Source organism: Aotus nancymaae, unplaced genomic scaffold (genome assembly GCF_030222135.1).
Source record: "Aotus nancymaae isolate 86718 unplaced genomic scaffold, 86718_ANA_hifiasm-v0.15.2.pri h1tg000040l, whole genome shotgun sequence".
Classification (NCBI taxonomy): Eukaryota; Metazoa; Chordata; class Mammalia; order Primates; family Aotidae; genus Aotus; species Aotus nancymaae.
In genome coordinates, this window is record NW_026988454.1 from 101,083,731 (window position 1) to 101,100,025 (window position 16,295).

At 35.9% G+C, this 16,295-nt stretch overlaps 1 protein-coding gene across 1 annotated transcript in view; it reads left to right on the plus strand.

Moving 5' to 3' along the window:
• EYS (eyes shut homolog) overlaps positions 1-16,295 on the plus strand; it is a 2,025,572-nt gene that overhangs the window by 971,223 nt on the left and 1,038,054 nt on the right.

Consider the following 16,295-nt stretch of genomic DNA (forward strand, 5'->3'; position numbering starts at 1 on the left):
TAGTTTGTTATAAAATTGCTACTCTCAAGTGCTCTAAACTCAAAGCCATGGTTTTATCTTTTTTAATTTATTCTTTATTCCCAGTCTAACTAATCCTATTACTTCTTAAATCTATGTCCAATACAAGAATCTTTTGACACCTAGGTAAAAGAGAAGCTGGCCTAAAGTACTTCTTTTGCTCTCTATTTTATTGTAATTTTAGCTTTCAGCACAATATTCCTAAAATAAATATTATTATATTAATAAAGTAATAAAGTACTTGATAAAGTATTAAATTAATACTTCATTTTGTAATAAAGTATTAAATTACTTTGATACCTTTTTGGGAGAAATATGTTCACACAAAATGTGGAGTTTTTCAAAATAAACCAAAGACCAATTGCTTATTTTCTATAGTCAAATTAATCCAAATAAAAAAATAAAATATAATTATGTAATGAAACACAACTATAATAATACATTAGACATTATAGTACCTCTAATAATATTAGAAGATATAAGTAACAAATTCCTATAAGTCATTCTATTGTTAGCAATATTAAAATATTTGCTATGATATATTAAGTACTAGCCTCTAACTTCCTAAATGCCAGCAGTTACTCAAATACTAAAAATCAAATGTGTGTAAAAAATGCACAGTGGCGCAGTGACTGTGACTGTGGACTCCAGAGTGGACAACCTGGGCTATCAATTCCTGTTCATAGGTTCTAGTCCAAGTTGTTCAAATCTGCTTTTTAGTTTTTGATGGTATATTTGTTAAACATAATCAACTTTCTGCAGTCTGTTTTAAAGATTTCTATTTTCTAATTCAGCAAGACTTGCTGAAATGTTTTTTTAGAGTAATCATTGAATTATTCAACCTGTAGAAGCAGCAGAACAGGTTCAAATGGTTTTATGAATACTAAGAACCCAAGTGTGTGACCTATACTTTGCACAGTGTTTGACATATGATAAATTTTCAAATGTAAGTAATTAATGATTTTTTACTTAGCTATGCCTAAAACTACTGAGCCCTAATCTGACTAAACAAAATAATCTAAGTAGTTCTAAAGTCCATGTTCTTTGATATTAGAAGGCATAGGCTTCTCAAAACTTCTGAATGTCGTAACAAGGTCCACAATACATCAGATGTTATAAAAAGTATGCATATGTATAAAATGTATGGGTGATCAAATGGTGAACAAATGTATAATCTACATCAATAGTCTATTACAGTTTTATTAATATATTTGTAACCGTATATCTCATTCTCATTTTGCTTATAAAATCTCTTATATACAACATTTTTTTAATTATGAAATTACAATTTTCTAAACTCTTCCAAACTTGAATCTTTGGAGCAAAGTTAAATATGTGGCATTATACATGCTATCATTCATTTGCTCTTTTAGACTTTGATCTCCTCTTCCCAAGCCCACTTGATTAATTACAACATATAAAAGCTTCAGATTTCATTGTGTTTTCTCAATCACTGTCTTCTCTACCTCCATAGCATCCACAGATGCCCTCCCTTCTGTGGAACATAATGATAAATGAGTTATTATGAAGAAGTGCATTGAACTTTCTTTAGGTTAAATGTCGGAATGTAGATGATATTGAGTGACAAATGCCAATTAATGCTAATGCATTAGACTCTCATAGGAGTGAAAACCCTATTGTGAACTGCACATGCGAGAGATGTAGGTTGCAGATCCTTAGGAGAATCTAATGGCTGATCTGAGGTGGAACAGTATCATTCTGAAACCACTCCTCCTCACCCTGTCTGTGGAAAAATTGTATTCCACGAAATTGGTCACTGGTGCCAGAAAAGGCTGGGGAGCACTGCTCTATAACTTTCCTTCTTGGAGTAGCTAGAATGCCAACACCTTTGAAAAGTGTTGATGTATGCTTATTGTTATGTTTATTTCCTGGTGAATCACATGTCTTTAAATATGTAGCACAAGAACAAAATTTACCCTATAATGTTCTTTGCTTTGCAGGTATCACGCAATGCAATTTAACTGCTAATCCAATAGAAATCTATGCTCTACACACTATTAGCAGTACTCTATTCTTGATGGAATTTATTTGGAACTAACTTAGTTGGTATAAATGATAGATACTGGAAATAAATATGTGAAAAACATCAAAGAGAAATAACCAATAGTTGACAAAGTATACGTTTATCAGCAGGCATAAAAACAGTTTTAATTTATGTGACAAATCCAATTATCCCACTCCCAATCATGTATTCCATATATATATATAAATATATATATAACTATATATATAAATATATATATAGTTATATATATATATATAATTTTTTAAATTGCACTTTAGGTTCTGGAGTACATGTGCAGAACATGCAGGATTGTTGCATAAGTATATACATGGCAATGTGGTTTGCTGCCTCCATCCCCATCACCTATATCTGGCATTTCTCCCCATGTAATCCTTCCCCAACTCCCTATCCCACGCTGTCCCATCCCTAGTCCTTGCCAGCAGACCCCAGTGTGTGATGTTCCCCTCCCTGTGTTCATGTTTTCTCATTGTTCAACACCCACCTATGAGTGAGAACATGCGGTATTTGATTTTCTCTTCTTGTGTCAGTTTGCTGAGAATGATGGTTTCCAGATTCATCCATATCCATACATAGGATATGAACTCATCATTTTTTATGAGTGCACTCCAGAACTGTTCCTGTTCAGCCATCATGGATAAAGAAAAATGTATTCCTTTTCCGAGAGACTGTAAAATACAAAGAAGAAGATCATTCTAATTCTGTGCAGAAATCCTAAAGCAGAAATATAAAGAACCAGGATTTTCAGTCTAAGTCCCTGAATGTGCTAAATCTTTCCTGTAGGCACACTAATGGCTCAAACAGAGAGAAATGAGGAGATATTAAATGATTCTGGGGCTGGACATGGTGGCTCATGCTTATAATCTTAGAACGTTAGGAGGCTGAGGTAGGCAAATAAGGAGGTCAGGAGTTCAAGGCCAGTCTGGCCCACATGGTGAAACCCCATCTATACTGAAAATACAAAAATTAGCCTGCATGCTGGCACAGACTTGTAATCCCAGTAACTCCAGAGGCTGAGGCAAGAAAATTATTCCAACTGGGACCTGGGAGGCAGAGGTTACAGTGAGCCAGCATCGTTCCACTGCCTTCCAACCTGGGTTATAGAGCTAGACTTTGTCTCAAAAAAAAAAAAAAAAAAAGATTCTGGGATTAGAAAACTACAAGGTCAAAAGTGACATCAACATAAGAATTGACAGAAATAATGGAAAAATGCAAAGAAGAGAAGATATTTCAAATAATATTGGACTAATGGAATGACTATGGGAAATCCTTCTCCGGAAATCAACAGTAGTTACTGAAGAGTTGGTAAAAATTACTCCAGACCTAGATTATACAACCCACTGATCCTTGCCAATAATTACAAAGTAGTTTTACTTGCTTTTCATCTTCTAGTTATGAGTTTATATTCATAAAACCTATAGTGTGTTACTCTAACTGTTGTTCTATTTGGAGAATGATTGCAGATGGGTAGGCTGCAGAGTGGTTGTAGAAGTAGGAAATTTATATTCCCCAAGTGTTGCTTTGAGGAAGACAACTCCAGGCAAGAAAACTCTTAGCAGCCAGAAATCTACTGTGTACTCTTCTGTTTTCAATACCAACAGAGACCGTAGCAGAATTAATCAGCCACAGCAAATTGAAATGATTACATTTTCCAACCTCTTATAATCAGTAAAATTGCATGTGTATTTATGACTATGCCAAAGGGCACTGGACAGCCCACAGTAGGATTGTGAGAATGAGGGTGATTAGTGATGGATGAACTGACAATGTTGCTTTATCCTTCACAAAAGCACATCAGCCTATATAGTCTGTACAGAAATTACTAAAAATAGACCTTGTGGTGGAGCTCATTCAAAATGCTTATCCACATGAAACAACATGATGGATACTAGACATCCAGTGATTTCTAAATTCTTTATACATGTCCTCCTATGACTTGTTTTGGTTCAAAAACCACATGCTGTACTACTATATTGTAAGTGTTAAAAAATCATACCTTAGATTATTTATGCTGCTGTCACAGACTATCACAGATGTGTTATTTTTTAATGAACATAAATGTATTGGCTTATGCTTCTGGAGGCTAGGAAGTCCACTATCAAGGGGCTAGCATCTGGCAAGGGTCTTCTCGCTACATTATCTCATGGCAGAAGGGCAAAGAGAAGGCAAAGCAGAGGAGACAAACTTTTACTTTCATAAGGAACTCATTCCTGAGATAATGAACCTTTACAATAGTATTAATTAATCTATTTATGAGGGTGGAACTCTTATGGCCTAAACACCACTTCACAGTTCCACCTCTTAATATTATTACAATGGCAATTAAATTTGAACATGAGTTTAGGTTGAAACTCATATTGAAATTTAATTGCCATTATTAACAATATTTGTTTCTCATACTTTTACATTTTTATTTTGGGTATTGTTAGTCAAACCATAGCAATACCCCAAATACAAATGTAAAAGTATGAGAAATAAAAGTTTTGACATTTTCTTCTTACATCCCAGTGGCACATGTTCTGCATTCCCTAAGGTATTCTCTATCCTTTGGACACTACTACTCAAGGACTTCCTAAGGGTATGTGTGATGCTTGCAATGAAAAGGAATGAGATCAAATGTATAATATATATCCCTCTACTTTAGTGAAGAGGATTAGATTTGATTTTGCTCTCCACTTAGAGCTGCTTTCAAATTTTATTCCAGATAAGCAAAACAAAACAAAACAAAAAAATTATAATGCTTGCCAATGGGGAAACTTCATAAGATTTCCAAAACCATATGAACTTTTCCCTTTCTGGATTTTTGTACACAGTGGTACCATTTTTCTGGATTACAGTGGCTAATAAGTTTTAAAATATTATTGGTTAAGTAACTGATTATTTTTCTACGTAATGATACCACTTTTCTGGATTACAGTGGCTAACATGTTTTAAAATATTATTGCTTAAGTAACTGCTTAATGAGTAAAGTGTAGTTTTGGAAGGTGATGAAAATATTTTGGAACTTGATAGAGGTGATGGTTATACAATATTGTGAAACACTAAATGCCACTGAATATTACAATTCAAAATGGCTAAATTTTGTTGTATTTTGCCATTTCACTTTAATAAAAGTTAAAAACAATATTTCTTGAGAAGACGATCCAAGATGGCAGAATAGGAAGAGCTCTGGTGTGCAGTTCCCAGTGAGAACACAGAGGGTGAGTGATCACTGCATTTCCAAATGAGTTTTACTGCCCACAGACCAGGAGATTCCTAGGTGGAAAAGCACCATGAGTCTCCAGCATGGCTGTTTCAGCTGGCGCAGTGGGTCTCTGCACAAAAACTCACACAAATCTGGGTGGCCATTTCAACTGGCACCTGGAATGCCTAGGAGACAGAGTTGCCCATTCAACTGAACAATAGTGGAGTGAAACAGGGAGCCAGGTGATCTGGCTCAGCGGGTCCCACCTCCACAAAAACCACTAATCTGAAACGCTCTGGCTTGAGAGTTTCACAGCAAGCATAGCTCGACCCGGGACGGTCCAGCTCTGTGGCAAGAAGGTTGTCCACCATTACCGAGGCAGTCCACCACTACCGAGGCAGTCCGCCATTACCAAGGCAGACTGCCATTACTGACGCAGTTCTAACTATACCTCCATAAATAAAACCACAAGGAAGTTCACAGAAGTTCACACAGCAGCTAGGCAGAGCCCATGGCAGCTCAACAACGCCTCTGATGGCAGACTGTTACTAGGCTACCTCCACCTCCTTGCTGGGCAGGGCATCTCTGAAAAAAGGCAGCAGCACGTCAGGAACATATAAATAAAGCCCCACCTTCCCAGGACAGAGCACCTGTTATGAGTTACACTGCAACAGACTTAAACGTACCTGCCCAGCAGCTCTGAATGGAACAATGGAGCTCCCTATCAGCACTTGAAATCCTATAAGGGACAGATTGTCTTCTCAAGCAGCTCCCTGATCACCATATATCCAAACAGACATCTCATAAAGGAGAGCTCAGGCTGACATATGGTGGGTATCCTTGAGGCAGCAACCCTTACTGTACTACAGCCACTGCAGGTGATGCCCAGGGAGGCAGGGTCTAGAGTGGACCTCCAGCAGTCCTACAGCAGAGTGGCCTGACTGTTAGAAGGAAAACTAAAAAACAGAAAGAAACAACTTCATCATCAACAAAAAAGTACATCCACTCAGAGACCCCATCCGAAAGTCACTAACTACAAAAACCACAGGTGGATAAATCCACAAAGATGGGAAGAAACCAGTGCAAAAACGATGAAAACACCAAAAACCAGAATGCCTCTCCTGCTCCAAGGGATCACAACTCCTCATCAGCAAGAGAACAAGGCTGGATGGAGAATGAGGTTGATGAATTGACAGAAATAGGCTTCAGAAAGTGGGTAATAACAAACTTCTCTGAGCTAAAAGAACACGTTCTAACCAATGCAAAGAAACTAAGAACCTTGAGAATAGGTTTGATGAAATGCTAGGGAGAATAAACAGCTTAGATAAGAATATAAATGGATTGATGGGGCTGAAAAACACAATGCAAGAACGTTGCAAAGCATACACAAGTTTCGATAGCCTAATTGAACAAGCAGAGGAAAGGATATCAGAGACTGAAGATCAACTCAATGAAATAAAATGAGAAGGCAAGATTAGAGAAAAAAGAGTAAAAAGAAATGAACAAAGACTCCAAGAAATATGGGATTATGTGAAAAGACCTAATCTACGTTTGATAGGTGTACCCGAATGTGACGGAGAGAACAAATCCAAGCTGGAAAGCGCTTTTCAAGATATTATCCAGGAGAATATCCCCAACCTAGCAAGGCCGGCCAATATTCAAGTACAGGAAATACAGAGAACACCACAAAGATATTTCTCAAGAAGCGCAACCCCAAGGCACATAATCGTCAGATTCACCAGGTTTGAAATGAAGGAAAAAATGCTAAGGGCAGCCAGAGAAAAGGTCGGGTTACCCACAAAGGGAAGCCCATCAGACTCACAGTGGATCTCTTGGCAAAAACTCTACAAGCCAGAAGAGAGTGGGAACCAATATTCAACATCCTTAAAGAAAAGAACTTTCAACCTAGAATTTCATATCCAGACCAACTAAGCTTCATAAGCAAAGGAGAAATAAAATCCTTTATGAATAAGCAGTAGCTGAGAGATTTTGTCACCACCAGGCCTGCCTTACAATAGCTCCTGAAAGAAACACTGAACATAGAAAGGGCAACAAGTACCAACCACTCCAAAAACATACCAAATGATAAAGACCATCGACACAACAAAGAAACTACATCAACTAATGGGCAAAACAACCAACTAGCATCAAAATGGCAGGATCAAATTCACACATAACAATATTAACCTTAAATCTAAATGGGCTCAATGCCCCAGTCAAAAGACACAGACTGGCAAATTGGATAAAAAGTCAAAACTCATCCATGTGCTGTATCCAGGAAACCTGTCTCACATGCAAGGGCACACATAGATTCAAAATAAAGGGATGGAGGATTTACCAAGCCAATGGAGAGAAAAAAAAAATAACAGGAGTTGCAATCCTAGTCTCTGATAAAATAGACTTTAAACCAACAAATATCACAAGAGACAAGAGCATTCATAATGGTAAAGGGATCAATGCAACAAGAAAAGCTAAGGATCCTAAATATATACTCACCCAATACAGGAGCACCAACATACATAAAGCAAGTTTTTAATGACCTACAAAGAGACTTAGACTCCCACACAATAATAGTGGGAGACTTTAACGCCCCACTGTCAATATTAGACAGATCAATGAGACAAAAAATTAACAAGGATATCCAGAACTTGAACTCAGATCTGGACCAAGCAAACTTAATAGACATTTACAGAACTCTCCACCCCAAATCCACAGAATGTACATCATCATCACATCACACCTACTCTACAATTGACCACATAATTGGAAGTAAATCACTGCTCAGCAAATGCAGAATAACGGAAATCATAACAGTCTCTCACACCACAGTGCAATCAAATTAGAACTCAGGATTAAGAAACTAACTTAGAACTGCACCACTTCATGGAAATGGGACAACTGGCTCTTGAATGTTGACTGGATAAACAATGAAATGAAGGCAGAAATAAAGATGTTCTTCGAAACCAATGGGAATGGAGACACAACTTGCCAGAATCTCTGGGACACATTTAAAGCAGTGTCTAGAGGAAAATTTATAGCAATAAATGCCCACATGAGAAGCAAGGAAAGATCTAAAATCAACACCCTATCATGAAAATTGAAAGAGCTAGAGGAGCAAGATCAAAAAACTCAAAACCTAGCAAAAGACAAGAAATAACTAAGATCAGAGTAGAGCTGAAGGAGATAGAGACACAAAAACACTTCAAAAAATTAAGAACTCCAGGAGCTGGGTTTTTGAAAAGATCAACAAAATAGACCACTAGCCAGATTAATAAAACAGAAAAGAGAGAAGAATCAAATAGATGCAATACAAAATGATAATGGGGATGTCACCACGATTCCACAGAAATACAAACTACCATCAGAGATTACTACAAGCAGTACTATGCACATAAACCTGTAAACCTAGAAGAAATTGATAAAATTCCTGGGTACCTGCACCCTCTCAGGCCTAAACCAGGAAGTAGTCAAAACCCTGAATAGACCAAAAACAAGGGCTGACACTGAGGCAGCAATTAATAGCCTACCAATCAAAAAAAGTCCAGGTCCAGATGGGTTCGCAGTCGAATTCTACCAGACACACAAAGAAGAACTGGTACCACTCCTTCTGAAACTATTCCAAACACTCCAAAAAGAGGGAATCCTTCCCAAATCATTTTATGAGACCAACATCATCCAGATATGAAAACCCAGCAGAGACTCAACAAGAAAAGAAGACTTCAGGCCAATATCTATGATGAACATAGATGCAAAAATATTCAATAAGATACTGGCAAACTGATTGCAACTGCACATTAAAAAGCTTCATCCCAGGGATGCAAGGCTGGTTCAACATACACAAGTCTATAAACATAATTAACCACATAAACAGAACGAAAGACAAAAACCACATGATTATCTCAATAGATGCAGAGAAGGCCTTTGACAAAATTCAACAGCCCTTTATGCTAAAAACGCTCAATAAACTAGGTATCGATGAAATGTATCTCAAAATAATAAAAGCTATTTATGACAAACCCATGGCCATTATCATACTGAATGGGCAAAAACTGGAAGCATTCCCTTTGAAATCTGGCAATAGACAAGGATGCCCTCTCTCATCATTCCTATTCAGTATAGTATTGGAAGTTCTAGCCAGAGCATTCAGGCAAGAAAAACAATAAAGCGTATTCAATTAGGAAAGGAGGAAGTCAAATTGTCTCTATTTACAGACGACAGGATTTTATATTTAGAAGACCCCATCGTCTCAGTCGAAAATCTCCGGAAACTGATAAGCAACTTCAGCAAAGTCTCAGGATACAAAATCAATGTGCAGAAATCACAAGCATTCTTATACACCAATAACAGACTTAAAGAGAGCCAAATCAAGAATGAACTGCCATTCACAATTGCTACAAAGAGAATAAAATACTTAGGAATACAACTAACAAAGCATGTAAAGGACCTCTTTAAGGAGAACTGCAAACCACTGCTCAAGGAAATAAGAGGACACACACAGATGGAGAAACATTCCATGTTCATGATTAGGAAGAATCGATATTGTGAAACTGACCATACTGCCCAAAGTAATTTATAGATTCAATGCTATCCCCATCAAGCTATCTATGACCCTCCTCACAGAACTGGAAAAAAACACCTTAAACTTCATATGGAACCAAAAGAGAGCCTGCATAGATAGCCAAATCAGTCCTAAGCAAAAAGAACAAAGCTGGAGGCATCAGGCTACCTGACTTCAAACTATACTACAAGCCTACAGTAATCAAAACAGCATGATAGTGGTACCAAAAGAGAGATATAGGCCAATGGAACAGAACAGAGGCCTCAGAGGCAATGCCACACATCTACAATCATCTGATCATTGACAAACTTGACAAAAACAAGCAATGGGGAAAGGATTCCCTGTTTAATAAACGGTGTTGGTAAAACTCGCTAGCCATGTGCAGAAAGCAGAAACTGGACCCCTTCCTACACCTTACACTAAAATTAACTCCAGGTGGATTAAAGACGACTTAAACATAAGACCTAACCCATAAAAACCCTAGAAGAAAACCTAGGAAAACCATTCAGGACACAGGCATAGGCAAGGACTTTATGACTAAAACACCAAAAGCATTGACAACAAAAGCCAAAATAGACAGATGGGATCTAATTAAACTCCAGAGCTTCTGTACAGCAAAGGAAACAATCATTAGAGTGAACCAGCAACCAACAGAATGGGAAAACATTTTTTCAATCTACCCATCTGACAAAGGGCTAATATCCAGAATCTACAAAGAACTAAAAAGGATTTATTAGAAAAAAAAAACAAGTGGGCAAAGGATATAAACAGATGCTTTTCAAAAGAAGACATACATGAGGGCAACAAACATATGAAAAAATGTTCATCATCACTGGTCATTAGAGAAATGCAAATCAAAACCACATTGAGATACCATCGCAGGCCAGTTTAAATTGCACTGATTACAAAATCTGGAGACAACAGATGCTGGAGAGGATGTGGAGAAATAGGAACACTTTTACACTGTTGGTGGGAGTTTAAATTAGTTCAACTATTGTGGAAGACAATGTGGCGATTCCTCAAGGACCTAGAAATAGAAATTCCATTTGACCCAGCAATCCCATTACTGGATATGTATCCAAAGGAGTTTAAATTCTTCTTTATAAAGACACATGCACATGTATGTTCACTGTGGCTTTATGTACAATAGAAAAGACCTGGAACCAATCCAAATGTCCATCAATGTTAGACTGGACAAGGAAAATGTGGCACATATGCACCATGGAATACTATGCAGCCATGAAAAACGATGAGTTCGTGTCCTTTGTACGGATATGGATGAATCTGGAAACCTTCATTCTCAGCAAACTTGATACAAGAACAGAGTAAAACACCGCATGTTCTCACTCACAGGCGGGTCTTGAACAATGAGAACACATGGACACAGGGAGGGGAGCATCACACACTGGGGACTAGGGAAGGGACAGTGTGGGGTAGGGAGTTGGGGAGGAATTACATGGGGAGAAATGCTAGATATAGGTGACAAGGATGGAGACAGCAAACCACATTGCCATGTATATACCTTTGCAACAATCCTGCATGTTCTGCACATGTACCCCAGAACCTAAAGTGCAATTTTTATATATATATATATATATATATATATATTAAATTATATATATATAAAATTATACATATATATTAAATTATATATATATAAAATTATATATATATAAAATTATATATATATTAAATTATATATATATAAAATTATATATATATTAAATTATATATATATATAATTTAAAAAGAAAGTAATACATTAAAAAATATTTCTTACCAACATAAACCACATTTTTATTTTGCACATTTTAAGTCTCTATTCACCTACTAAGCCCATAAATGAGTGTCGTTTTGTATATTGACATTTATGTACCAACTTTGAAAATCCCGGTTTTTCTCATCATTTTATTAGTAGCATGTATTTTTATTACATATATCTCAGAGCAGCCATTGTGATGCTTAGAAAAATTTTTTCACAATTTTTAGGAAAACTAAATTGAACTATTTTTAGAAATGTTTCATAGGAAAAAATGAAACAGTTTTCTTTTTGAAATTGTGAGAAAATGTTATCAAATATGATGAGTGCACTCTGTCTTCTCATTAGGACAAAGAAGGGGCATGACACACTGTTTCCCTTCATTCTGCTTATGAGAGTTTTAGAGGGGTAAGTAAATATACATAGAATTATTTTCCTATCTTTCCAGTGTTTTTAAAAGCAAACATCTATTTCGAATAATTTGACAATACTGAGAAGAAAAATCTTTCCAGTATATCTGGAAATGATGTTTAAGAGCTTTTAATGTGCAATTTTTGTCAGTTTTTTTTTAGCAATTCACATTATTAAAGTGATTATACTTTACTTTTTAAATGTATAATAAATGTGTCTGAGATAAAAATTTCTCAATCATACTTTATTTCTTCCTAAAGGGGAACTGTTTATTTCTTTGTTTACACTCTAAAACTAGCATTACTTTAATCTACATATAAAATGTGCATGCATTTTGGTACACATACACACATTTTTAGTTCAAAGTTTACTAAATTAAAGTTTTAATAATTAATTGTGTTAATAAGAATGCCTGATTGTCTAACTTTTAGTCTACTTCCGAAAATTCTGATACTGGTTATATAATTACAATGAAACTGTACCATAGTTATCATATTGGCTATGAACATGGGAGAGGTATCTTAGAAAATGTCTAAAATAACCCAACATTGAACAAGTGATAAGATGCCTTGATTGTGTCTCTTGAATATAGCCTAGGGAAATTCGGTATTGGCTAAGAAGCACAAAAAAAGCAGCATCTGCTTCTCACTCCAAGTCTTACCCAATTTGGGACTTAAGTCTCTTTTAACTGGAAAATTGAATTTATGGATTAGTGGTGTGGGGCCCCGGTGGTTTTTGACTCATTTCCTTATTTCTTTACGAACTGGAATTGATTCAGTCATGCTACTAGATGGTTTGCTTAAAACTTGTGTTGTTTCCAAAGCTCACTGAATGGCAAAATACGTTTTTTTTTCTAAATGTTAGAAAATAAGATTCTTCATAATAGTTTAATTTGGGCAAAGGTTGCCAATTAAGTCACATATTTCCTCAATATTTTAGTGTCAGTGTGTAAAAACATGAATGTATACCAAATTTTACAAAGAGTCATTTATGCATTATAGAATTATCTTGTGATAGAAATAGAAAATGATATGATTGTATTTTCTATTTTTAGAGAATGTAACAATCACTAAAGTATGATAGTCAGTTACGTTTCATCTACAGAAGAGCAGTACTTTGATATCATTTCTCCTTTTTAAATTTGGCATTGTGCTTTGTTTGTTCATTTAAGTTAAGATTATCAATTTTGTTCTAACACCTTTTTGTAAAATTCTAAATATTCTAACCCTTATGTAATGCTATAGTATTTCTGATAAAATTAAAAAAAATCAGGTGACTTCTCCATTTGGATATTTAAATCAATGAATTTATAAACTCTTACTTTTCATAAATATCCTGTTATTTCCATGCTGTTTGATCTCATGAGATGAAAAAAATCTCTTTTACTGTAAAATAGCTACAAATACTTTGAAAAGCAGTCAGAACGGCTTTTCATGGACCATTTTGTGAAGACAACTTTCAAAAATATCAATAATTAAAAATGCTTTTTACCATTAGAAAAAAAAATTTGAAAATTGACAGTAAATATTTACTATTTCTATAACCAATAACATTTATATGGAAGTTTGCCACATATGACTTTCATTTACATAAAATTGTAGCAATTATATGGCTTGGCCAAATGTGAAATTAAAAGGCATTTTAGATTGGGCCTGATGCGTTTTGTCTTTTGTCACCTACATGTCACATTTATGAAATCACCCCATGGTTCTGTAGGCTCTACTAGTAAGGTTCAAGAAAATTATAGACTTATTTCAATAAAATAAGTCAATCTTTAAAATGAACTTTTATAGCAGATATTAGTCTTATGCCATAAAGTTAGGTTTATCACATTTGTTCATTTCATTTCAGCTTGAATCTCACCTCAGCTTCCATCTCATTTCACTAGAAGATGATTCAAATGAGGTCATTTTTAGGTCTACTCTGTCCTCAGACAAAGAAATAAATCTTAGAAGATAGCACAATTTGGAAGGAAAGAGACTAAATCCTTTAATCTTGATTTTTCCATATTCACTACTAGTTTTTTTTTTATTTTTCAGTTAACCTAATTCCTTTATCATATGTGATTTTGTGGCTTTCATACTTGCCTCGTAATGTGAGAAGTTTTGACAGAACTGAAAAACAGAACAAACGCACACCATTAAGCTCACTGTGTGCGTCATGGAGCCATTCCCTTTGAGGTCCTGAAACTCTGAGTGGAATGTTTCTTTTCTGTTGTGAAAATTGTCTTATTTAGATATGATTGACATGTAAGCAGTTGTACATACTTAATGTTTACAACCCAATAAGCTTGAGAATAGGTATGCACCTGCGAAACCATCAGTACCATCAAAGCCATAATCACATCCATCATTTCCCAAAGTTTTCTACTGCCTCCTCTATTATTACTTGTGTGTATGTGAAGAACATTTAGCATAAATTTTACTCTCTTCATCAGTTTTAAGTATAGTGAAACCTCATCATATTGCACTTCAAGGTAGTGAAATTTTTAAAACTGCAGTATTTAGCAATCCTGCTTTAACCAACTTTATTGACACCATTTTTGCAATAGCAGGTGTGCATTTTGTGTCTCTATGTCACTTTTTGGTGATTTTTACAATATTTTAAAGTTTTTTATTGTTATTAAATCTGTTATGATGATCTATGATTAGTGTTCTTTGATGCTACTATTTTAATTGTTTTGAGTGGCTCATAGCCACACCCATATAAGATGGCAAACAGTCAACAAACGTATGTGTTCTGACTACTCCACCAACTTGCTTTTCTTTCTCTCCTCTTCTCAAATCTCTCTATTTGGTGAGATGTAAAACTATTAAAATTAAGGCAATTTGTAACTCTACCTTAATCTCTAAGTATTTAGGTAAACGGAAGAGTTGCATGTCTCTCACTTTAAATCAAAAGCTAGAAATGACTAAATCTAGTGAGGAGGGCATGTGGAAAGTCAACACAGGCTGAAATCTGGGCCCCTTGCACCAAATAGTTAACGAAGTTTTGAATGCAAAGAAAAAATAATGGAAGAAAATTAAAAGTGCTACTCTAGTGAATGTGGAAGTAGTAAGAAATAGAAACAGGCTTATTGCTCCTAGGAAGAACATTTTGGTGATCTGGATAGAAGATCAAACCAGGTATGACATTCTGTTTAGCCAAAAATCTAATCCAGAGCAAGACCCTGATTCTCTCTTTCAATTCTGTGAAGGCTCAAAGAGGTGAAGAAGCTGCAAAAGGAAAATCTGAAGCCAGCAGAGGTTGCTTCATGATGTTTAATTTTTTAAAAGTCCTTTCCATAACATAAAAGTACAAGGTGGAGGAACAAGTGCTGATGTAAAAGCTGCAGCAAGTTATCTAGAAGGCCTAGCTAGCATAATTGATGAACCAAATAACAGATTTGCAATGTAGATAAAATAACTTTTTTCTTAGAAGAAGATACCACCTATGACATTCATAGGTAGAGAGAATTCACTGCCCGGCTTCAAAGCTTCAAAGGACAAGGTGCCTTTTGTTAGAGGCTGATCCAGCTGGTGACTTTTAGTTGAAACCACTGCTAATTTACCATTCCAAAAATCATAAAACCCTTAAGAATTATGCTCAATCTACTTCACTTGTGCTCTATGAATGGAAAAAAAGAGTAGATGACAGCACATCTGTTCACAGGTTGCTTACTGAATATGTTAAGTCCGTTTTTCAGACTTACTGATCAGAAAAAAAAATTTTTTTATTTTTATTTTTTTTTTTTATTGCATTTTAGGTTTTGGGGTACATGTGAAAAACATGCAAGGTTGTTGCATAGGTGCATACGTGGCAGTATGATTTGCTGCCTCCCTCCCCTTCACCTATATCTGGCATTTCTCCCCATGCTATCCCTCCCCAACTCCCCACCCCCCCCCGCTATCCCCCCTCCCCCCCAACAGACCCACGTGTATAGTGCTCCCCTTGTCCATGTGTTCTCCTTGTTCAACACCCGCCTATGAGTGAGAACATGTGGTGTTTGATTTTGTGTTCTTGTGTCAGTTTGCTGAGAATGATGGTTTCCAGGTTCATCCATGTCCCTACAAAGGTCGTGAACTCCTCGTTTTTTATGGCTGCATAATATTCCATGGTGTATATGTGCCACATTTTTCCTGTCCAGTCTATCATCGATGGGCATTTGGGTTGTTTCCAGGACTTTGCTATTGTAAACTGTGCTGCAATGAACATTCGTGTGCATGTGTCCTTATAGTAGAACGATTTATAATCCTTTGGATATATGCCCAGTAATGGGATTGCTGGGTCAAATGGAATTTCTATTTCTAGGTCCTTGAGGAATCGCCACACTGTTTTCCAC